Source organism: Protopterus annectens, chromosome 8.part0 (assembly GCF_019279795.1).
Source record: "Protopterus annectens isolate FY-2018-M chromosome 8.part0, PAN1.0, whole genome shotgun sequence".
NCBI classification, from domain to species: Eukaryota; Metazoa; Chordata; order Ceratodontiformes; family Protopteridae; genus Protopterus; species Protopterus annectens.
Window position 1 is genome coordinate 778243704 of NC_056741.1, and position 25023 is coordinate 778268726.

The following is a 25023-nucleotide window of genomic DNA, read 5'->3' on the forward strand; positions in this document are numbered from 1 at the left end:
AAATAACTGATCAACTAATCTCTTTACTGATTTACACTTACAGTCTTAGTTATATGGGCAACCTTGTCAACAGGATGGAAAAGCAGACGAAATACAGTATTTGGCATCAGCATTCTGGACATACTTATCTCTCTCTCACAGACAGTTATCATCTTGTTAATAAAGAATGTATACTTATGAGCATAAAGCAGTTCATACACTATCTGAGATGACTGTCATCTACCAAGTCTTTTCTAAGTTAGTGCCATGTACTGGCTTCACACCTAATCTAAAGTAAACTCCTTCATATGTAAAAATGCAAACAGATCACCGATTCATTCACTCATTTTCTATATCCACTTATCCAGTTCAGGGTCAGAAATTCTGAAACTTATGTAAGCTAGCTATGGCTGACAAGAAGGAACCAGCAGTCATTTGCAATATTTGTGCATGTGCCCATGATACACACATGAGCATGTGTGCACAAACATGCATATCTAACATTGTAGTGTCACATATTGGCCTACAAGGAAACTTCAAACACCAAGAGAAATCCACCTGAACAACAGAATGTGCAGACATCACACAGAAGGCACTGCAGCTGAAAACTACACCAGAAGTCCACAAATGAAGCATTAATGTAAAAAATGTACCACAATGCTATCAAAATGGTAGTTAAAAGATTATGAGGCAGGCCTTCCTGCGCACTTTAGCTATTACAAAATGTCAGTGTTTGATGACATTACATGCCCTTTTTTAGTATTTACAATCTTAAACAATGCCCTGCTAATCTAAGCAGAGCATCTGGTATACAGACTTAGTATTTTATTAACTACTGCAGTAGAGTGATATCACATATTCAGGGAAAAATATTATTTAGTAAACAATGACGTATTAATTTGTTTTTCTATCACATTTACAGATATGACAAACAAAAAAGAAGGTTCTTACTGTATGCCATATTAAAGGTTTCTTAAAATGGACACCATAGAAGAATGTGTGAAGACACCAGGCAGCTGTGACAGACAAAGACTCGACTGCAGACTAAAGCATCCAAATTCTGTCAGTGTTCTGAATGCCAGAGGGGTTGGTTACGTGAGGTGGGAAAAAAGCATCCACTGCCAGCTCATCTCAGGAGGATGGAGGCAGATTAACTTGCTCAAGTTAGTGGAGAGTGGGGATTGCTCCAACTGGGTGAAAGCTCACATCATGTGATTGCTGTGTACCTAGCAGTACAACCAGAAGTTGGCACATACACAGAAATGGGTACTTGAAAAACTGCTGGTGTTGTACAGTACTGCTTATGAAGTACACAGTCAAGATCCATGAGTTGAGAAAATGGATTTGGTTCAAAATATCGTAATTTTAAAATGTTCATACTCATATGGTTAACACCATATGATCAACATTTCAAAATGTCAAAAACCCAGTAAAAGGACAAACAATGTTTTTACAGGGACAAATTTTATATACCAACTCCAAGATCGCACTATTAAATACAACAGGAAAAGAAATAGCAGGACCAGTTTAAGCTTCCATGCTGTAGCTAAGGAAGAAGCCTGATTGCTGGTAAGGGCTGCTGGGAAGAGTTGGTCAGAAGATAACTTGTCAGGCAAATGTTTAGAAACAGCGCACACACTTCCCAATGCAGTTCCTCAAAATTCAAAAGCACAAGCAGTATATCAAAACCCTATCAGAATTCCCATTTCCTTTGACATACGGTGAACTGAGAGAAAACAAGAAATGAAAATATACTGCCATGAAGTGTACATAAGCATTAACCACAAAATATATTTCTACATGTTTAAATACAACACCTTCAAGAAAAATGTCTCAAGCAGTAAAATAATGAAGGAAAGTTGTCACAAAGTATAAATCAGCACAAAGACACTCAAACAGTGTTGGGCACTCATAAAATCGTCTAAGGCCAGCTTTGAGAGAAAAATTGCACAGGACACTAAGGATAATCACAAGGCTTTCTTTAGTTATGTTAGGAACCTGGGTGGGAATTCCCAGATATGCTCAGAATTAGTCCAAAATGACAAAAAATACACCGAACCCACAGACATTGCCAACATCCTAGCTGACAGGTTCAGCGCAAACTTCTCCCCACCCCTCCCCACCAAAAGGGCAAATATCTATCCCAGCAGAGTGCTGCCCCCCTGACATCTCAGATGCTCAGTAAGAGCCGCCCTCTCCAAAGCAAAAAACACAGCATCAATGGGATCAGACGGTGTCCCGGGCTGCGTCCTACATAAACTCTAAGAAGAGCTAAACCCAAACATAAAATTACTGTTCAATCTCAGCCTTACCACAGGATATGTACCCAAAGAGTGGCGTACAGCAACAGTGGGCCCTCTCCACAAAGGTGTTGCCTCAACGGATCCTGGAAACTATCGCCCCATAAGCCTGACTAGCTTGGTCTGCAAAGCTATGGAAAGGATCATCATGGACCTCATAAAAAAAGATATTGGGGACCTACAGACACTGGATCCTACCCAGTTCGGCTTTGTTAAGGGCAGATCCTGCCTCTTAAACCTGGTCAATTTCTTTGAAACAGTCACCAAGGCCATTGACAAGGGGAAGGTGGCCCACACAGCCTATCTGGACCTCGCAAAAGCCTTCGATACAATACCCCACTCAGGCATTATAGATAAGCTCACCAGCTTAAATATAAACCCCTATGTCACTAGATGGGTTGCAAACTGGCTCAAGGACAGAACCCACATGGTTAGAATTGCTGGAGCCATGTCAGACTCCAAACCAGTTACAAGTGGCGTCCCACAAGGCTCAGTCCTGGGACCTCTCCTGTTCGGTATATATTTCTCGGAGGTACAGGCCAACACGGAAGGACTGTGGCTGACCAAGTTCACAGATGACTGCAAACTGGGCGCTATAATCGACTCTCCAGCCGACACTAGCATCCTCCAAAAGGGCCTCATAGAAACAGACAACTGGTGCCAGAGCCATGGCCTCAAGCTAAACGCCAAAAAGTGTATAGTCATCCCCTTTGGCAAAAATAAAGTGCCCACAAATTACCACATAGGTGGTAATCCATTAAGTACAGAAGAAGTAATTAGGGACCTGGGGACCCAAGTTGATAGCAATCTTTCATTTGACAACCACGTGGCCAAAGTGGTTAGAAAAACATTTTATATAGCCCAACTAATCATGAAGGGATTCACATCTAGATCAGGGGAGGTCATCGTGCCTCTTTACTCATCCCTTATCAGGCCCATAATTCAGTACAATGCCTCTTTTGGGATGTACCTTACCAGACACCTGCAGCAACTGGAAAGACCCCAAAAGTACCTCACCAAGAGGATCAAAGGGCTCAAACAGATGCCATATGCTGCCTGGTTAAAGAAACTCCATCTCTACTCAGTGGCATACCGCCTGCTCAGAGGCAATTTGTGCCTGACGTATAAAGCCATGTCCAACCCGGAATTAATGCTGCACCTCAGAAAATCCAAATCCCATTGAGCTACGCGCTCGAGAGACTTGAACCTCAGCACTGAAATAAATACGACATGCTGGAGGGACAGATTCATAACCCAGAGGCTCCCTTCACTCTGGAATAAAATCCCAGTCCAGGTTAGGCAGAGTCCCTCATTGACTCTCTTCAAGAGGAATCTTGATGAGTGGATGGGAGATCGTAGGTTTACCCCGGGTATCACTTCTGTGTCACTGTTAGACAGAGGCACAGTATACTAACCTCGAAAAAGGGCATAGCAAAATTAATTTAAAATGGGTGGCGAAAGCCAAACACACTCTGGCTAGGCTTATAAGTGCCCTAGGGCAGATAGCCTAGTATGAACCTATGAACAAAAACACTACCCATCTGCAAATCCTTACACTTTAAATATCTCAAAACAGTACATTTTCTTACAAAAACAGCCCCAGTATTCAATAATAAGCTCAGTTCTAAAAATAACATTTTCTGACAAGAAAGTGGTACTCTACAAAAAAATTTAAACAATACATAAAAATGTTTAAAAATGCAATACTTTCTGTGTGGTAGAGTTCCCCCTATGGGGACTTATCCGCCAGAAATGAAGTCTGTAGCCAATTACTACTACTGTTAAGCCTCAGAGATGCTTTTCTTTGAGGAGGTAAAAAAGTACTGAAGATTTCTTCACTCTGAATGTTGATTTTCCTCTTTTGGGCTGTCCAATCAACAGTCAGTGTGAACGTGTAGAAGGGAGCTACTGCTTTATGAAGCTAGCCGGCTGTTTTCTGGGCAGGAAACCACCCATTTTGCCAAAAGACTACTGCAGTAGTAAGGATGATGAATATTTTGGGTTAAGTAAAAAATCCACTCCTGTACCATAATGCAGCATGATAAATGGGCAGTTCCCCAACCTGAGGACAATTAAGATCTACCTCAGTCTTTAGGAGAGAATCAAGCCAGACCCTCAGGCTAGTAGGAGAGGGGATGTCATGGTACAAGATGCCTAAGAATCAGAAAAAAGAAACTCACCTCATGGCTGCCTAAAGTAGTATCACATACTAAATTACTGGACATTGTAATAGATGGCAGTCTTAAACTCGATTATATATTCTTCAAACAATTAAAACGATCCACCAAAAATTTAGCTTCCCTTACAAGCTTACAAGGCCAAAGAGTCGCTTTACAGACCCAGCAAGAAAAACCTTAGCCTCATCCTACTTGCTTCAACAATCTTATATGCCTCACCTATTCTTACAAACCTAAGCTCTACAATAAAATTCAAACTGGCTTCCTGTTGTAACAAAGGAGATACATTTGCTACCAACACTGCACAGCAAACCCCACCACGCCAAGCCTTAAAATAGATAAACAGGCTACAGCTTAAAACTACCTAACATACTCTCAGCTAGTTACAGCACACAAACTGATAGTATTATTCCTGATAATGCCCTGCATTAAAATATGTAAGTTTGCCCTACACCCCATGGGAGACTTCCATTCTAGTGATAAATTTCTACTAAGCATTATCAAGGTAAATAATTCAACAGCAAAATAGAATTAAAGTAAACACCTACTTTTGCAGCCCAAGCAGGAACTGGGACTGCAGGATTTTTTTAACACCTTTATGGACCGGAGTTCCGCTGTGGCGACCCCTAACCGGGAAAAGCCGAAAGACACAAACAATTGAACTATCATTTAAGACATAGGCAAACCATATTAATATGTCCCCAGTTACAAACATTATGCATAACATATCTTATGTATAACTATCACCAATCCAACATTACATGCATTTCTCAATTCCTGCCTTCTCTTAAACCTCACTCCTCCTCCAAAACATTATTCTGCATGTATAGTTCCCAAAATTTCCATTTTTCTATTAAATATGCTCCTACCCATTTCTAAACATCCTACCTCCAGTTATTTCATCTCTGTTAACATATTCAGTATTTCAAATGCAGTTGGTGTAGACTTTCATTCCATTTTCTAGTAATTATTTTTGGTAGCCACCAAAATTAAAGTTAACAAGGCCTTACTATGTCTAGGCAATTCAGATCCTGTATCCCAGCTCAAAAAATAATTTCATTAGTTATACCTGTTCGCACACTCAATATTTGTGACATCATATTCTGTAAGAAATTTTTAAAGTCTCCCTACTCACTGCAGTCCCAAAACATACATTACCAGTTACCTATTTCTTTCCCATCACACATCCAACATTTGGCTTCTACCTTTGGAAAAATTCTTTGGAGTCTGTTTTGGATATAAAAATACCTATGCAGACAATTCCAAGCAAAAATCCTATTAGACTTTGCTGCATCTTGGGAGCCATACATATGTCCTCCCACTGTTTCCTTGTGAATTTTTTATCTAATCTCTCTTCCCAGTCTTTTCTAACCTCCTCTGATTGATTCCTATAGTTATCGTGCAATATTTTATATGCTGTACTAATTATACCTTTTTAACAATAGCTTCTGTTCTATATTCAGCTAACAACTTTACCAGAGCAGGTCTTTCTCTCCTAGTTATTTTCTCCTAATACCTTGGTTTCTCTGACAGTTTTCTCGAGTAAATTCCAGCCCCCTCTTGCCTAATCTCTGTATCCCTAACTGGTGTCCTAGCCATCAGCAAAATCTTCTTTCACCATTCTCATGTTCGCTTCGTTCTTAAAGTACTTTTTGCTACTTTATGAATACAATATTCGGTATGGCTGTTGTTATTCTCCTTAAGGATTTGCATCCAAAATCCCATTCTCTTCTTATTTCTTGAATTTCTCCCCTGCTTCATCACCATCCCTTTCCATTTTGAATTATAGCTTTTTGATTGTGCTATGTATATGAGCCTTAAATGTGTAGCTCTAAAATATCCTTTCAAATCAGGTAATCCTAAACCACCTTGTTCTTTCTATTGGAGGATCTGCTTATCTCACTTGATTTTTGCCCTCTTCCCCTCCCAAATAAATTCCTTTAACTCTTTATTGTCCACAACTTCTTTTCTGCTTGATAAAAATATGCCTTACCCATCTATAAAACTAAAGGGACTAAACCTATTTTCATTGCTTGTATCTTGCTATCCATAAACGAGAGCTTCCAGTTTCTCAGTTTTTATATTTTTTGTTTAGTCTCTTCCCATATACCCTTAGCTGCCATATCAAAATTCTTTTTAATACACACTCTTAAATATTTTATTTTGTCATGTCCTCACAAATATGTGAATTGCCCATGTTTTATCTTAATTATTTTTATATCTCAAAAAGACTTGAAACAATCTCAAAATGTTCCATAACACAGGTGTTCTTTTCCAGTTTTCTTGGGTATAAAATAATACTGTTTGCAAATAAAAACAGCTTTTTTGATTACCATACTAATTATATCCTTGAATTTCTGAGACCCTTAATTTCTTTGCGAATGGTTCTAAGTATAAAGCAAATAACAAAGGGGAAGAGGACACTCCTGCCTATTTTCCTTTAGAGAGGAAGTCTCCCACTTTAATTTTTTGCCTCTAATCCCTCATATATCCTCCTAATTAAGGAACTCAGGGAATGCAAGCACCTACATTGCCCTACTCATAAACTCCAACTTACTCTGTCTGCATCAAAACCCACCACCAACAAAGGTATTTTCTTACATTCTTCTTCCTAATGGATCATCATTTTTCTATTAATGTTGTCAAATCATTGCTCCCCTCCAGAAAACTACTCTGATCCATATATTTTGGCAACACCTTTACCATTCTTTTAGATATTTTAGATAAACCATTTTATAATCATGCTTTAAAACTGAAATGGGCCAGTATGAATCTGGATCTGATGAGTCTTTGCCATCTTTAGGTATTGCAGCCACCACAACTTTTTTCCAGGATGCTGTTGCTTCACTTCCTTTTAAAATACTGTTAAACAAAACATTCCAGATCTTTATCACTTTCTTCCCTTCAGGCTTTCAAACTTCCACAGGAATACCATCTACTCCTGAAGACTTTACTGCAGATTAATTATGCATCACTGTTTTTATCTCATCACCTCCATCTTAACTGTCAATTGTTGAGTCTCGTCTACCTTTATCCTTGGTATACTTAAGCATACTTCTCAAGTGTACCTCATTATGAGGAACATACCTCATTTGCTTTCTTAAAAAGTTCATGTTCCTCAAAGTTCCACACTGAAAGGGTCTGCCACACATTCAGTATTAGGAAAGTTTTAAATGATATTCATTGTAAATAGAACTGAACCATATTAATTCATTAAAAGATCTTTTTTATAAGTAAAATAAGCATATTTAAACCATCCTATGACCTTCCTAGTTGAAATTGTTAGTAAGCCATTAGTATGTGTTCCACATTTTGCCCATTTGTTCCACATTATAAGGGCTAGTGTTCCTCGTTTTGGAGATGGAAGGTTGAGAGCTATGTACTTAAGTCTTCCATAAATATTTCAATGTGTGCTATTTCTTGATTTCCACATTTCTCTGATTTATACAAATTTTCATAAAATTTCCAAAATAACTCTCATACCTTTACAGGATCACTGTTTATTTTTTATTGTTATGGGCTCCCTATATGTTTGGCAATAACCCTTTCTATTTTCTGTTGCCTAAGTCGCTGTGCTAAAGGTTTTAGTGCTCTGATGTTACTATAACAACACAGTTGCTTAAAAGCTATCTTTCTAAACTCATACATATTATACAGATACTCCTTTACTTTCTCCTTACCACTCTGCAATTGCATCTGTTATTGTTCTGCAAGATTCTCCTTATTCTGCAATACTTTAACCTTTGTCAGCTTTCTAAATAATTCCTGATTCTTAACATATCGCTTTTTCTTTTATTTCTATTCTATTTTTAAACTACTTTCATTTTATTCCACTTACTAGCTATAACTTCTGAAGAAATTTCTATATTTCTTAAGAACTCTTACATAATTTCAACTACCCATTCCTTAAAATTCCTCTCTTTTTAACAGGTAGGTGGAAATGGAATAAGAACAGACTGTACAACTGCCCTCAGATGCAGATTTCTCAACACCAAACATTTATTTGCTAAAGTAAATATTTTCATTACATTCACATTACATATGCAATACATAAGCAATAATCCAATCCTGTTTGAGGCTATATCAGGATTTACCAACAGCTGGCTTTGTTAAATCACTCAGGATTCACTCGTGATCAAACAACACCAACTATGGTTAAATCTTGATATACCAATGCACGATTGTGGATTATAACTCAAGTATTACATGTATGAACTATGTTTCGTAGTACTAAGCAATGCACCAGTTCCAACAAATAAGACAGGAAAAGGGCTGGACATTTTTCATTAAAATTATTATATAAATAAAAATTCTAATAATAATAGTGCTCTGTTTTCACTATATAGCTTTACAGTGAAATGCACACACATGCGTTCTGCATCTATGTATTCATTGTTCATTTGATTATGGACCTTTTCTCCCTGGGCCTCCACTGAAAATGAGCTCATTATGGCTCAGTGGACCATCCCAGTAAATAAATGCAAATATATAATAAAGAAATAATAAGAACAGCCAGTGAAATAAAGAATGGAGTTGCATGAGCAACTGTGTTAGCAGCACTAACACAAATAACTGCAATGCATTTTTTTCTTTTTTGCTTTTGCATATGTATATGTAGATGAGTGTGTGCATGCATTTGTATGTAGTGTGTGTGTGTACTTATATGGGTTATTATTGTACACTAACTTCATGCTGAATTTTTTGTTAAATTGGTCATCGGTGTAATTTGTCAATTTCAGTAGACAGAGTGTAATGTGATTCAGGATTTTTTTGCTATTGTGCAACCCTGGGGTTAGTTTATGTTCTGGAGGTGTGTTTGTGTGTGTGTGTGTGTGTGTGTGTGTGTGTGTGTGTGGGGGGGTGTAAACCATGTTGTCTTTTTTTTGTGATTGACTGCAAATGTTAAGTCAATGATTACATTTGCTTTGGTGAGCTTAAGCTATTGGTTTACATTTGCAGTCACTTATTTTAGATTGTTTAAATGGTATTAAATGCAATCACCACTGAGGTTGTTTGATGTTCTCTTTCAAACAATCTCATTGACGATTTTTCTTTATACAAGTAAATGTGTCAAAGCTCTTCAGCAAATTATATAACACTGTTGCTTATCTCAAATGTGAGAAGACATACACCAACATTCACAAAAAAAACATGCACAATAAATATTTTACTTAATTATTGTAGTGGCTACATGCGAGTTTGTGGCTTTTGTCTGAGTGGGGATGAGTTATAATGGTTTGTACTGTTCGACTATATCAGACAACAATGACCTAAAATATATTTCTATGGTTTGTATTCGTGTACTTATTTGATCACAGTCAAACATGTGAGGTGTACACAGTCAAAGTGGTTGTAACTGGTGGGCACATTGTGCGTGGGTGTAAAATCCTGAGTGTCTGCATATACACATGGTAGACTGTGTGCACTTCTGCATCTGCATGTGCATGCACATGTGTGTGTGTGTGTGTGTGTGTGTGTGTGTATCCACGTGCATGTGTATAGATGTCAATAAATATTTCAAACCTTACACTTTCAGATACAAGTTGCTTCTTTTAAAAAATGACATAACCTACTTCAACTGTGAAACATTAGGAGAAGGAAGAATCGTTTTACATCAAAAATATTAGAAACATATATGTTCTAATATTAAATCAGATAAAAAACAACTTAATAGATGTACCCTGCAATGTTGGGCCTCAACTCCATTATTTGTCTGTAACCCTCACCATGTTGGGCACTGGTGTTTGCTTACTGCCTTAGAGTCAGCTCCACTAGTATAGCGGTATAAAAGCCCCAATTACAATCCAGGTGACTGAGTTTGATTACTATTACAGTCTTCTATTAAAGGTGGAGGGTAGAAGAAGAGGAATAAAAATAATCAGCTAGTTCACCTCTATTTAGTGGGAACGGGCAGGGACTGTGTTGTTGGGCATGGTCTCTATAACTGAATCCCTGTTAAGAAAAACATGATATTACTGGTCTTCACTACGAACGAAGGTACAGAGCACTTTTTAGTTGCATCTCATTCCATCAAAAACACCCATACTTCCTATCAGCACCTCTTGAACCAGTCATTTTCAATAGGTCTTCACTAGGAATTGAGCTACAAAGCACTTGGTAGTTGTACCTCAATACATCAAAAATACCAACACTTCCTATTAGCATCTCTAAATCAGTCACTTTCATTACAGCATCAAAAGCCTTGTTGCATTAAACAAATGCTTTCATTTTCTGTAATTAAATCTAAATATTATTTTGCATATCATGCTGTACCCTAAGTACCAAACAATTCATTCCAGTTTCTGAGAAACAAAACTACAAACAGCACACATTCTGGATTTCACTGTCTAGTACAGTAAGCAGCCAATGTTTCCATTATATCCCGAGTGACATTAAACACTATTAAGTCTAAAGCATAGCAGTTTTTCATTTACAGCTGTGCAGGACTTCACTTACATTTGACTTTATAAATGTTTCTACATTGTATAATCATATTTGGCAAATACCCTGCAACTTATCTTGTTTACTCCTTTTACTATATAAAAATCTATATACTACAGCCATATTCTCTTTTCTCTTCTGCCAGCATTTTCTGTATAAAAACACCAGCTGTTCCCTGCAGGTCAGTCCTAGTAACTTGTAGTGCTTAGTGACCTTGTATTGTCTTCACACATAGATGGCAAAAAGCAATGCAAGCAATATCTGCTAAATGTGACATAAGAGATGACTCATACAGGACACTATCACTGTGCTCCCCAGATGCCTGAACACTTCTCTACAGCCAGAAGCCTCACTGCCTCTCTGTATTATATCATGTAAAAATAGTGATTTTAAAGACTTCAAACTCTTCTCATCTCCACATTAATTGTGCTTATAGCATAGTGTACATGATATACAGCAGTTGTGGACACATGATTTAGGCCAACACCCATCAAGCATCTCTGTTGTCTTCTTATATACATTACTTAACTGAGGCCATACAGCCTGGCACAGAAGTTTGTCTGATCTGCAGAAGCCATTTAGCAAAGATAGCCTAATGTCTTTGAACTGGGTACTTAAAAGTATTTTGGATAGGGAAGAAATGTGTGCATATCAAGAATAATCATTTATAGTTTTTTAAAATAGAACAATCGACATTTCAAGGGAGAAGTAATAAATTTTACAAATAGAAAGAGGTGAGCATGAAGATACATCAGTATACAGTGATTAAGGTAAGCAACTGCCACAGAAAATTCTTCATTAAGTGCATTAAATTTCCAAAATCCACTCTCCACAAAGTATTAGCTACCACTGACATACCACAGCTGAACTGTTGAGTCTCTTAACTGTCCATAGGTGTGTGTGCGTGTGCGTGTGTGTGTGTGTGTCTTATGATGAATCAGTGGCCTGTTCAGCATTATTTTCACTACCTTGTGCCTACTGAGTACTGAGATCTTTGAACTCTGCTAATCTGCTTATCTAATTGGAATCTTAAAAAAGATCAAATTAATTATATATACACACACATATATATATATATATATATATATATATATATACATATATATGTATATGTATTTCTCTAACTGAAAAGCAAAAATGGAGGGGGTATAAACTCTCCACCGTTTTCGACAAATAAGGAGATGACAAAAGGAAAACATCAATGTACAAAGACTCCATTAGGAATGTATCAGCTATTTCCATCTCCGACTTGGATCTGGAGAACATAATTTCTATCCTCTTTAATCAGCCAAAGCAAGAGCAAACAAACACCTGAAATCTTTTTCCAAGGCAAAATTATCTGTTTTTGTTCAACTTCTAAACTCTCTTTGGTGGTACATGTAAAATGTAATACAAAATTTACAAAGCATTTTCTTTTTCAGATAACATGGATGAGCATGCACTGAGAGCAGAAGAGTCTAAACGACAAAAAGGGAATATGTTGGATGAACAGATGAATAATGACAAATTGAGTGCTGATACTATTTTAAATACATTGTATTCCAATATATCTGTTGCTGATGACCTGCCATTGTCCTTACATGAAAGGAAAAAGCAAAAAGAAAATTCAGGTGTGGACATATGGCTGGACCCACCACCATGGGCTTCAACATTTATCTCCAAAATAGTAAATTTATCTTTGTTAGCAAACTCCATTAAGCAACTATATGAAGAAAGGGAATTGTTAAAAAAAAAAATAAATAAAAATAAAAAACCTCAGCAAGCCTCACAAATTGTAAAATGTTCATCTTGCTCGTCTGGTCAAGATAAAACAGACAAACATTTGTGGGTTCAGTTCAAGCAGCTTTATTATACACAAACACATCAGAAATGAGACTTTATAACTTAAACTTACAGACTACCACTCTAATGCATGTTAACACTCCGGCTGTTCTCACAAAATGGCACTGCTGCCTGCATGAGCTACATCTGGAAATGCTTCTTAAAGGTACATACACGCTCTGATCTATATCTTCCCTCTTTGAGAAATAGAAAATATATGAGATGACAGTATTCAGTGACATGCAATTTACAGAAATGATCTCTTGACATGCAATTATGCAAAATTCTTTGACATGCAGGCATACAAAATCAGACGTATGTAAAACAATCATGTCCAGGTTGCTGTGTATTTTATACTAGGTCTAGAAATATGACCTGACCGTGTAACATAAAAGTCAGAATTGGATCTACCAACAGGGACCATCTTTAAGGAATGTTCAACTTTGGGGACAACTGAGACATCATCAGGAATGGGAGTGGATACTGCGACATGTTCTTTGGTATGAACATTGTCTGGGTTGCTCTGAGATCTAGAATCTGTGTCACAGGTACGATGCTGCAATATCGTTTCTGATGCAGGAAGATGATGTCTGCAGTTTCTCCTGTACTCTTATACCCTCATATTCCACTAAGTAGGATCTTACATATACCTCTTACTTGACCAATTCGATCAAAGCCTTGCCATTTGCATCCTTACTGTCTCTCCTTTTAATGGGCGAAGAAATCTGCTTGTTTTATCACAGCTGGACTGCTGAGAAGAATGCATCTTAAAAAGTCGGGTTTGGGTTAGGGTCTATAGCATATATTCGAAATTCCAAAATATCGAACACCATAAGTTCAAACTTGGAATTTCGAATTTTGATAACATCGAACGCTCAGAAAAGCAAATTTTCTCCCAGGGAAAAAATTTGCTGTTCCGAGAAACATACACACAACATATGCACACCAAAATAAATAAACCACACACATACACAGTTAGCAAAACCCAACCCCACACTAAATCATACATACATTACTAACTATCCACTTACCTTAACTCGCACCCTAATCCTGACTATCGCACACATACCCTACGAAACTATACACAAACTAATTACTACACACACATACAGTTAACAAAACCCAACCCTACATTACACCATACATACATTACTAACTATCCACTTATCTTAACCTGCACTCTAACCCTAAGGTCCGTAACTCTCGCACCACAGCAGAGGAAATAGCAAAGCCATGGAATGGCCCACTGAAATCTTGCCCTAGGTAAGGTTATAATGTTCCGGGGCTTCGCTATTTTCATCATTCGATGTGGGTTCAATATTTTAACTTTCAAAGTTTTACATCTTCGAAGTTATGATACAGACCCTTTGTTTGCTCTGTTGTTTTTAGCATTAGGCACCAACAAACTAGAACTGATAGGCAATGTTGCTTTGGTTTGCCTAGATAGAAGTCCCTGAGCAGGCAAAGTAGGTTGTCACAGGGTATATTTCTGAGATTGAGTAAATTCAAGAAGATATCAGTATTGTCAGGTTTGACCTCTCCAGTAATTGCTTTGCATTCTGTACTTTACATTCAGCAAGGCCGTTTGACTGTGGATATTCAGAACTGCTAGTAACGTGGATAAAGTCCTACTCTTTTGCAAATCTCTGAAACAATTGCCTGGTAAACTGTGAACCATTGTCAGAAATACCTTTGTGTTGACTACCATGGACTGAGACATGATGTTTCATCTTAGTAATAACAGCGCTGGATGTTAGGTTAGGTAGCAAATCGATCTTAAATCAGTTTGAATAAGAGTCTACCAACACTAAGTAATGTTGACTGTTCAACTCAAATATGTCAGTGGCTACTGTTGACCAAGGTAGCTCAGGATCCTTTTGCAAATGTGACTTAGTACTGTTGCACACTGAACAAGAAGAAAGCACATTATCAAGGTCTTTTGCTAGAGAAGGCCAAAATACTAGTGGTCTCACCCTTCTTTTGGTAGAATCACAACCTGGGTGGCCACAATGCAAAATTTGAATATTTTCACGCTGTAAGGAAGTAGGAACAACAATTTTTGGATCTTTGAAAATGATACCATCTTCCATCAGCATCTCATCTAAGTATGGAAAGTAAGGTTGTACTTCTGGTGATACACATGATTGCTTTGACTGCCATCCTACATTGATGAAGTGGTCGAGCTTTTGCAAAACTGGATCAGTCTTTGTATGATCTCAGCTCATCAAGTCTTGTGGTAGAAAAATTCTGCACTTCCATAACATCAAAGTCAAACTTCTCTGCATCAAGCTGCTCTGTAGTATTTCTGGACAATCTGGATAAGGTATCAGCCAGATAAAGAAGTTTATCCCTTGTACAGCCCATTTTGAAATTGTACTTTCACAATTTGAGCATCACTTTGTAGTCTTGCTGGAAGAGAAAGCATAGGCTTCTTTAAAATAGTGAATAGAGATTGAGGGTCAGTTTCTATCTGGACAGCTCGGCCATAAATATAATCATGGAACTTCGAACATGCGAACACAATTGCCAAAATTTCCTTCTCAATTTGAGCATACTGCATCTCAGTTTGGGTAAGAGTTCTATATGCATAGGCAACAGGGTCTGCCCTCTTGAAAAATAATTGCACCAAGACCGAACTTTGAAGCATCACAGGAAAGAACTACTGATTTGTGGACATCATAGTATCTTAATGTAGGAGGGTTAGCAATTTGTGGTTTGAGGTCATCAAATGCTCTCTGGTGTTGTTCTAACCATGACCATGCAACATTTTTGTGTCAGCTCTCTTAAAGGTGCTGATAACTCACTAAAGTCAGGGATAAATTTGCCCAAATAGTTAACCATACCAAGAAAACGCTGTAGGCCTTGGACATTGTCTGGAGCTGACATCTCAAGAATGGCTGCTTGTTTAGAAGGCTCTAGTCATAAGCCTGTACTGGTAAATAAAAGACCTACATAAGTAACTTCTAGTAGTCCGCATTTGCACTTCAGGGGATTGAGCTTTAAATTCACTTCTCACTCTTTGTCCAGAACTTTCCTGCCATGCTTTGCTTCACCATTACCTCCAACCAGTAATTCATAAACTATTATTGCATACAGGTAGCCTGAACAAATCTGCTCCAATGCACACTGGAAACCTTTTCATTAGCAGAATTTATTCCAAAAGGCGTCCTGAGGAATCTGTCTCTACCAAATGGGGTACTGAATGTAGTCAGTAATGAAGATTTGCATTCAAACATCATTTGCCAAAATGAACTCTTTGCATCTAAGACAGAAACAACAGTGGCGTTTGGCATGAGGACTGCAATCCCCTCAACTGTACACATAGGATGATGAGGTCTTTTTAATGCCTTGTTCAAGTCTCTTGGGTCAATGCATATTCTAATTTCATCTGAATTTTTCTTATGAGCAGCCACCATGGAAGACACCCACTCATTTGGTTTTGTGAGTGGACAAGTCACACCTTGCTGCACACTATTTTTTTCTAACTGGACCTTGACCTGCATAGCTATTGGAAGTCTCCTTGCTGGTCTGACCACTGGACTGACCTCTGGGTCTATTTTCATGGAGTACACAACTGGAAGCCTAACTTATTGTTGAACACATCAGAATACTCTGAGAAAATAGCATCACTGAAGCTGGAACTGGGACATGTGCTTACATGATGGACTTCTTTGGTAAAAGAAAGCAGTTTCATTCTTAAACTGTCACTGAGACCTAAATAATGACTGCACAGGTCTTTGGACTACATAAAATTGCAAGCTGTAACTATTCCCAGCCGAATAGTATGAAAGCACTACTGAGCCTTCACTCTGAATCTCTTCACCTCCATAAGCAACAAGCTTCACACAGCTGTCCAAATTAAACTCCTCACCAGCCATCACTTTAGCAAAGGTTTCTGCTGAAATTACATTACACTTTGATCCAGTGTCTACTTTGAGCTCTGTGTGCTTACCATTGATCAGGACAGTACAAAATACTTCATTCTTTGCCAACAAATCTACTGCATTAACCTTTTCACTGACCACTGATACACCATCTACATAGAAAGTAGGGTTGCAGCTTTCTATATGATCAACTTGCTTTTTTGAGTGACCTTTCTTAACAACTGAATGAGGCTTGCTTGATTTACAAAACATTTGAAGATGATTCCATTTTTTACACTTCTGGCATTGCTGACCAAATGCTAAGCGTGTTTCTCTTTTAGACTCATGGCTGTCACCACAATTATGACAGTTAACAATAAGACTTGACTTGGGTTTTGCTGAGGCACTCTTATACTGTACTGAGCATGCCCTTTTTACTGAGCTAGTCTTAGAACTTGCTAGACAGCTATGACTCCTCCCAGAAAAACCTGTAAGAATTGCAGCTGCCATGTGCTTAGGCCTGTTTCTGTTTGCCACATGTTGCATGCTGTCTACATTTGCTCTAGAGGCTGTTGAAACCATGCTCTTACCACTTGTGAGCATAGTTGTGTGCCTTTCTGTGAGCTCATGGATTTGGCATATCTCTGTGGCATACTGTCAAAAAGCAAAATCTTTCTCAATGCAGCACTATTAACACCACACACAATCCTGTCCCTTTAGTAACTCATCTTTCAAGTCACCAGATCTGCACAGTTTAGCCTTGTTTCTCAAATCAGTGATATAAGCTGCAAAAGTTTCACCTGGATTTTGGTCTCTTATATAAAATAAGTGCCTCTGTAATGTAACATTTGTCTGGGGGTTGCACATTTCTTAAAATTTACATTTTAATCACTCACGGTCTTCCCTTCATTCAGCCGGTACCACAATATGACGTTTTCCCTCTCTCCTGCAAATACGTCTGATGCATACACAAATTAATGCTCTCTTTCAATAGCTTCTGATCCAACCAAGTTAAGCAAAATGAATGCCCTTGTACATGCACCTTTATCAGAAAAAGCTGCTTGTATGAAAATATCATATTCCTGCTCGAATATTCTCCAGTTCTCTGTTATATTATGATCAAACACAAGTGGACAGGTTCTGCAAAATGCCTCTGCCATATCAACACACAGTAGTGAAGGTGCTAGAAATCATGTATGAATATACACACAAATATATATGCCAGAACTTTATGCCAGTATTTGTAATTATGCCTAGTAGCACAATAAATGCTTTTAAATAACTGCACTTTGCCAAATAAGTCTCCATAGCACAAGAACACTCTAAAATCACTGTACTTTGATCCTTATCAGTTTCTAAATGACTGTGCTTTGTGAATAATGGTACTTGGCAGAAAAAGCTCAGAATAAGAAACACTTTGAGAGGAATGCACTTTGCAAATGAACTGTACATAGCACAAGAACCTTTCAAAATGTCTGTACTTTGTGAAATAACTCTGCACAGTATAAGAAATGCTCTGAAATGATGCTCTGAAATGGCGGCACTCTGTGAATAAATGCACACAGTACCAGAAACTTTTTGAAATGGCTGTATTTTGACTGCACCTTGCAATATAACTGTACTTTGCACACAGTACACTCCCTGAAATAATTGTACTGTAATAAAGCACACACTCTGCAAACACTTTTCACACTCTGAAATACTTCGAACAACACTAATTATGCTTTGAACGGCTATGGTCAATGCTTACTATACTTTACTATAAAACATGCAGTTGCCTTGTTCTTTAAACTTAGTTTGCCCTTTTTTGTGCTTGTTATGCCCTTTTAATCTCTTATCATGCTCATTATACTTTTCTTGTGCCTATTTTACTTTAAACATGCTCGTTATGCAAACCAATGGAAATTCTGATCCCTATATAAATAGTTTTGGTAGTTTTTATCAAATATCGTGGTTTCAAACATTTCATTTAATTAATAATGCAGTTTGTGCCTTTCGTTTGCTTAAATATACATTTTTGTTTGATTAATAATGCTTTGCCAAATAAATCATTTGTGCAGTTTTCTTTACCTTTAGCTTGTTTCTGGACCTTTTTTGTTTGTCTGAGATGGTCTGCCTTCACCTTCAACTCTGCACCTCATGGCTCAAAGTTGTTTATTTATTTTACATTTGTTAACCGGGGGTGTCTGACTGAGCCGAAAATGCCCTTTTTCAGCAGAGGCCCGGGTTGAAAAGCTCCACATAGAAAAATTACAAATACATTTAGCTATTTAGACATGATCAGTATACACACAAATTACAAAAGACATGTTTTTACAGTGGTATGCAGCACATCAAGAGTTACACTGGAGAGAACAAACAAAAAATATTAATTTAAAAATAAAGGTAATTAATAGATCTGTGGTGTACAGCTGAAATTTGCAAACATAGGTAGAACACATACATAGTACACAGGTACAGTACATACATTGTAGATTAGCCAGTATTTGTGAGTAAGATTGAAAACTATTATCAAGTACTCTTGGTTTAGTATGTGCACCATATCTGCTTTCACTAGCCTGGGGAGCAATCGTGGCGCTGCCAACTTTGCTTGAGATGTTGCCTGATGAGGTCTTTAAAGGAGGCTTTGGATGATGTGTTTTGAATGCTAGTGGGGACAGAGTTCCATTTTTTAGCCACTGAACTACTATATAGCACATCTCCAAAGCTATTGTAGCTGTTGGTGACTTCTAGTAGTAGTTTGCTTGATGATCTAACAGGCTTTTTGGCTGAGTGATGTTGTACTAGGTTTTTGAGGGCAGGACACTTATTGGGAAGGTAACAGATTGAATGACAGAGGCAGAGCTTATTGTAGGTTAAGAGGTTGGGCAGTTCAAGCCAGTGGAGCTGTCTCAAAGCAGTACAGTTCTATATGAGCAATTTGCAGCAAAACGGGCAATTCTGTTATAGCAGGCTTCCACTTTGCTTAGTTCAGTTTTGTTGAGATTAGTCAGAACGGAAGATGCATAGAGTAGGGTGGACAGAAGTTGGGAGCGAGCAATGGCTGATCTTGTGTTGCTGGTAAGAAATGGTTTGATACGGTAGGGTGATCCCAGTTTGGCATGTACTTTTTTAACAATTAAGTTGAGATGGCTATCAAATTTTAGGTGAGAGTCTATGCTTATTCCCTATAGCTTAGCTTGTGCCACTGGAGCGATTGGAGTAGCATTTGTGGAGTAGATTGTGAATTGATTGTTATCAGTGTTTTTGTTAGAACTGGTTACAATCATAAGCTGAGTTTTCTTTGGATTGAGGATATAAGTTGGGCTTTGGTAAGCTAGTTTTCAACGTCAGAGAATGCTAGTTGAGTTGTTTGCAGGAGGGTGGGAATGTTTTGTTGAAGAAGTTGTTCTTATCCTGGTTCTGACACCATGTCGCTCATCTGGTCAGAATAAAACAGATGAACATTTGTGGGTTCAGTTCAAGCAGCTTTATTACACACACAACATCAGAAATGAGGCTTCGTAACTTAAATAAACTTATAAAGATACTGACTACCACACTCATACATGTTAACACTCTGGCTGTTCTCTCAAAATGGCACTGCTGCCTGCACATGCTCAGTATTTATATGCATGTGCTACATCTGGAAATGTTTCTTAAAGGTACATACACATGCTCTGATCTACAGTTCAGACAAAAAAAATCTTCTGAATCAGATCTTTATGAATTAAAGAATATTCATGGCATTTTACAATAAGAAAATGATAATCCCAAGTCACAGCAAATTTGTTTCAATAAATTTTCTGTCTTTAGATTCTCTCTAAAAAAGATGCAATTTGATATTTACAGGAATTCCAGAATCACTATACGGTACAATTTCCTTTGTCAACAATAACAAATATTACTGCACTATTATCTGAAAAAATCAAGACTAACTACTACACTCAAACGTGATGCTGCCTACAGATTGGGATCCCACTAGAGCTGGTGTCAACAAGGCAGTTATTGCCAATTTTCCTTTCTAAAAGAAATAAAATTATAGCCTTTTCAAAGTTGATAAAACTTATTTCAACAGTTGATGAACAGAGTTCTTCAAGATTCCCCCAGATATTTCTCTCAGAAATCTTGATGAGTGGATGGGAGATCGTAGGTTTACCCCGGGTATCACTTCTGTGTCACTGTTAGACAGAGGCACAGTATACTAACCTCGAAAAAGGGCATAGCAAAATAAATTTAAAATGGGTGGCGAAAGCCAAACACATTCTGGCTAGGCTTATAAATGCCCTAGGGCAGATAGCCTAGTACGAACCTATGAACTATGACCATAAAGCCAAATATTTTATCAGGTCATTTACCTATAATTTTACATTTGGTTGATAAGACAAACACAGACTGAGGAGCATTAAGCTGACTTACTTCCTTTTTAATTTAACAGATTTTTGGAATTTTAGGAAACAGTAAGACCCAGGTTACACACATTTAGATAGGAAGAAAAAAGTTACATTTACTGATTATTTTCTTTCTGAATCTTGCCTACCCCTATGACCATAAAGCCAATATTGTATCAGGTCATACACCTATAATTTTACATTTGGTTGATAAGACCAACACAAGAGTATTAAGCTGACCTACTTCCTTTCTTTTTTACTTTAACAGATTTCTGGAATTTTAGAAAAAAGTAAGACCCAGGTTACACACACTTAGAGATAAAGAAAAAAAATTACCTTTACTGATTATTTCCTTTCAGAATCTTTCCTACCATTATGACCACGGACCCAAATATTTTATCAGGTGATTCACCTATAATTTTACATGTGCCCATGACTCATTCATCTAACATTCCACAAAAATGCAGCTTTTAATCATAAGGTGCTATCAATATTCAGGAATGAGGTTACTAAGAACATCCAAGAATACTTTGGTTATAATTATTTAAATACAATACCATTACAAAGCAATGGACTGTATTCCAGGTACATATATTTGGCATTTTGTTAAAAAAAATTACAAGAAAAGCCCAGTGTGACTTACTAATCTCACAAAACAATCTATGATGAAAGTTAATTATGAAAAACATGTTGGATACAAATGAGAGATTATGAACAAAACCCTTTCCATATAATGTGCAAAATAAACTTTCTATGATAATAGAAAAATAGTTATTTTGATGCAGAAGTTGGGGTCACATTTTCTCAAACACTCTTAAATCAGGACTTGTAATCTTTATACTTTCAACCTAATAAAACATCAGACAGGGAAACTTCAGATATAACCAAAATATTAAAATAGTTTCAATCTTTCTACTCAAATATACTAAATGACTCAATGTAAATTAAGATAGCTAAGAAAGACAACAAGGTTGCTGAACATTTTTAATTATATTACACAAGCAATCCTAACAGGTTATTGGATGTAAAAAAAAAATTAAGATAGAAATATTTAATTATTTGTTGCACTGATGTCATTAACTATGTATTTAATGTGTTCGGACAATGTTTGACTCATCCCCCTTGAATGTTTTGCAGAGGTGCCAGGGTTTGTTAATTTATTTCAGTAAAGCTATTGTTTTTAATTTTATTCTTCTCGAATACCTTTAAAGAAAGTCCAAATTCTTTATCTATAAATCTGAATGATATTTTGCAGTACATTAATCTTTACAGTTTAGAATTCCCCTTTTGGCAATTATAGGACCCCAGTTTTTAGAAATAACTATATCAGCACCTTATAAAAATCTCTCTGGCTCTGACAGTCTACCCTTTTGAATTTTACACTGAATTTCAAGTAGTTTTACTTCCTTATACGAATAATCTTTATGAATCTTTATCCAATAATGGTATTCCAAGTGATCTATTGCACAACAGTTTTACTGAAAAAACTGCAAAAGATCAAGAAAGTTAAAGACCAATAGCTTTGTTGAATTCAGAATAAAGAATATTATTCAAAAATACTAAATAAATACTCATTGATGTATCTTTTATTGTTAGTTCATCCATTTCAATTTGGAGGTCTACTAATATGGCTAATCATATACTTCAAGCTATCCAAATTAAGTATACAAAAAAAAAAAAAAAAGAAAAGAAAAGAAAAAAATTCACAATTTATTTTGGGTGCTGTGGATTCTAACAAGGACTGACGCAATTCAATTTCAAGGTTTAACCTTTTCTTTTGAAAAATATGTGTGGCTCTGCTTGATTAGACACTTATTTTATGCATTTGAATTTTGAGAAGTTGTCTTACACAACCTGAGTGCATGTGAAGTATGAATATAATCTAAACCAACATTCTCAAGAAACATTAGATAGGCCTCAACCGATAATCCTTCTGCAGTAGTTAAGCATATAAGGAAATGATCAAACAAAATAAATAACTCAGGAAAGCACCCACTAGTTAAAAAGGACAATGACAGGGATAAAGAAGTATCTTCCAAGGTGCACCTATCCAGGCAGATTGACCAGCTAAAAAAAAAACATAGATTTCCTCACCAAGAAAATACAGAGAATGTTTAATAGCCCTGCCACTCAAGTGCATCTCCTACAGACTCTACATGGCAGCCTTTATTTAGCTTACAAGGCAAATAATCTTGCTATACTTAACCTGGTTGCAAAACAGGTTAACACTACCAATACCTGTTCTAAGGATCTATAGATGAATCATAATATTAACAAAACCGCTGGCAGCATAGAACCCCTTCCCATAAGACATATCCATATAAAATAATGAAGCTCCCTAATGCTCTTTAAATTCACCCTCAATGAATGGATGGGAATCTGTAAAATCATTCTAATCTAACTCCTCAGGTCCTCTTAGAAAGAGAGGGAGCAAGTAGTGGGAAATGCAGTAAGTTACTTATTGTCTATCTGACTGATGGTGTGGTATATGCCTATGAGAATATGAGATGTTGTGGCAAGCATATATATCATATATGATATAAGGAGTACAAGAATGTGGTTCTCAGAATTCTTTGCTCTTGCAAAAACAAATTGCCATATTAGGTTTTATGCAGGAAAACAAGTAATGAAAACTGCAATTAGCCATGGTCTTTAAAAGTATGGATACACTTGCATGCACACACATGAATTCATATGTAGCATACACATCTATGAGCAATCTGAAAGATAAAAAATGCACACAGTTCGGTGGGTTTACCAGTTCAATTGCAGCATATGGTATATGAGATGTCGGAGGAATCTGCATCACTCACAGAAAACTCAAGCAGATACAAGGTGGATGTGCAGATTCTGTGCAAAAAACAATAAGCTGAAAACCTTATTGATTTGCTCTACATAATTCACTTCATAAGCATTGTAGTCCAAATCCACTAGAATCACTCTAATAGCCCCTAGAGTAGACATTTTATATTCCAGTTTGTTTTATGTAGACAGTCTGTTATCCCAAATGTTCCATTATCTTGCCTTTTTCAATGTATACATTTTAACAAAACAGGGAACTGACTAAACCAGACTTTTCTCTTTCTGATGAAACCCTACTCACCAAATAGAATGTCACCCTTCAAAAGCACAGCTGTACTGTGGGTTGATGTACTGATAGCAGAAACACTTTAGCGTTTGTAGACTATTTTGAATACTGTCTAGAGGTAAAAGTTGTATATAAATTGTGTCAAATGAAAAGCCTTTTAAGATAAGCTACAGTGTGGCTGCAAGCTTAGATAACTGTAGCAAAATGTTTTAATGTCTCTCTAGGAGGATTTTGTCATTGCAGCTCAGATGCAGTTCTATGGCAAGCATAAATTTCAGGAACACCCTGGAGTTGTGGTGATTTTAAAGGTTGATCTGAAATCGCTAATGGTTGATTCCAATTCTGAAGTGCAAAAAAAAAGAATAAAAAATCTGGATTGTCTTGAGATCTATTGAGGACATCCAATCTCCATTTGACAAGACTGGCTGAAAGATAACTATGCAGGACGACTCCTTAAGAATGGTTTGATTTAAACAACAAGGACAAGGAAAGTTCTGAGGACTCCCATCTTCTAGCAACTTCTGCCTAGACTTCCTAGACAATTCTCTTCATGAGGAGTCTGTGCACCTTCTTCCTTATGAACTTTTTATGATGGGGTGGGACATCTGGCAAAGGCCGAAGTGAGATGATGGAATAAAACTGCAGATAGATTTTTATAAATACACACACACACACACACACACACACACACACACCACACACACACACACACACACACACACACACACCACACACACACACACACACACACACACACACACACACACACACACACACACACACACACACACACACACACACTACTCATTAGAGATTAGAATGACAAGCAGAATACGTTGGCTGTGGAATCAACCTCCTGAGTACTACATTCTACCTCAGCCTCTGGGTCAGTGACCTTGCTGATAGGAGTTGGAGGCAGGCTCTTCACTTTCACTGTTCAGAAGTTGAGGGCCACAACAAAACTAAGTATGATGCTAACTCGTT

At 37.2% G+C, this 25023-nt stretch overlaps 1 protein-coding gene across 2 annotated transcripts in view; it reads right to left on the reverse strand.

Annotated features, from left to right (window-relative positions):
* Window positions 1–25023, reverse strand: part of DENND1B (DENN domain containing 1B) — a 3525330-nt gene that overhangs the window by 1725156 nt on the left and 1775151 nt on the right. The gene's annotated exons all lie outside the window — the stretch shown is intronic.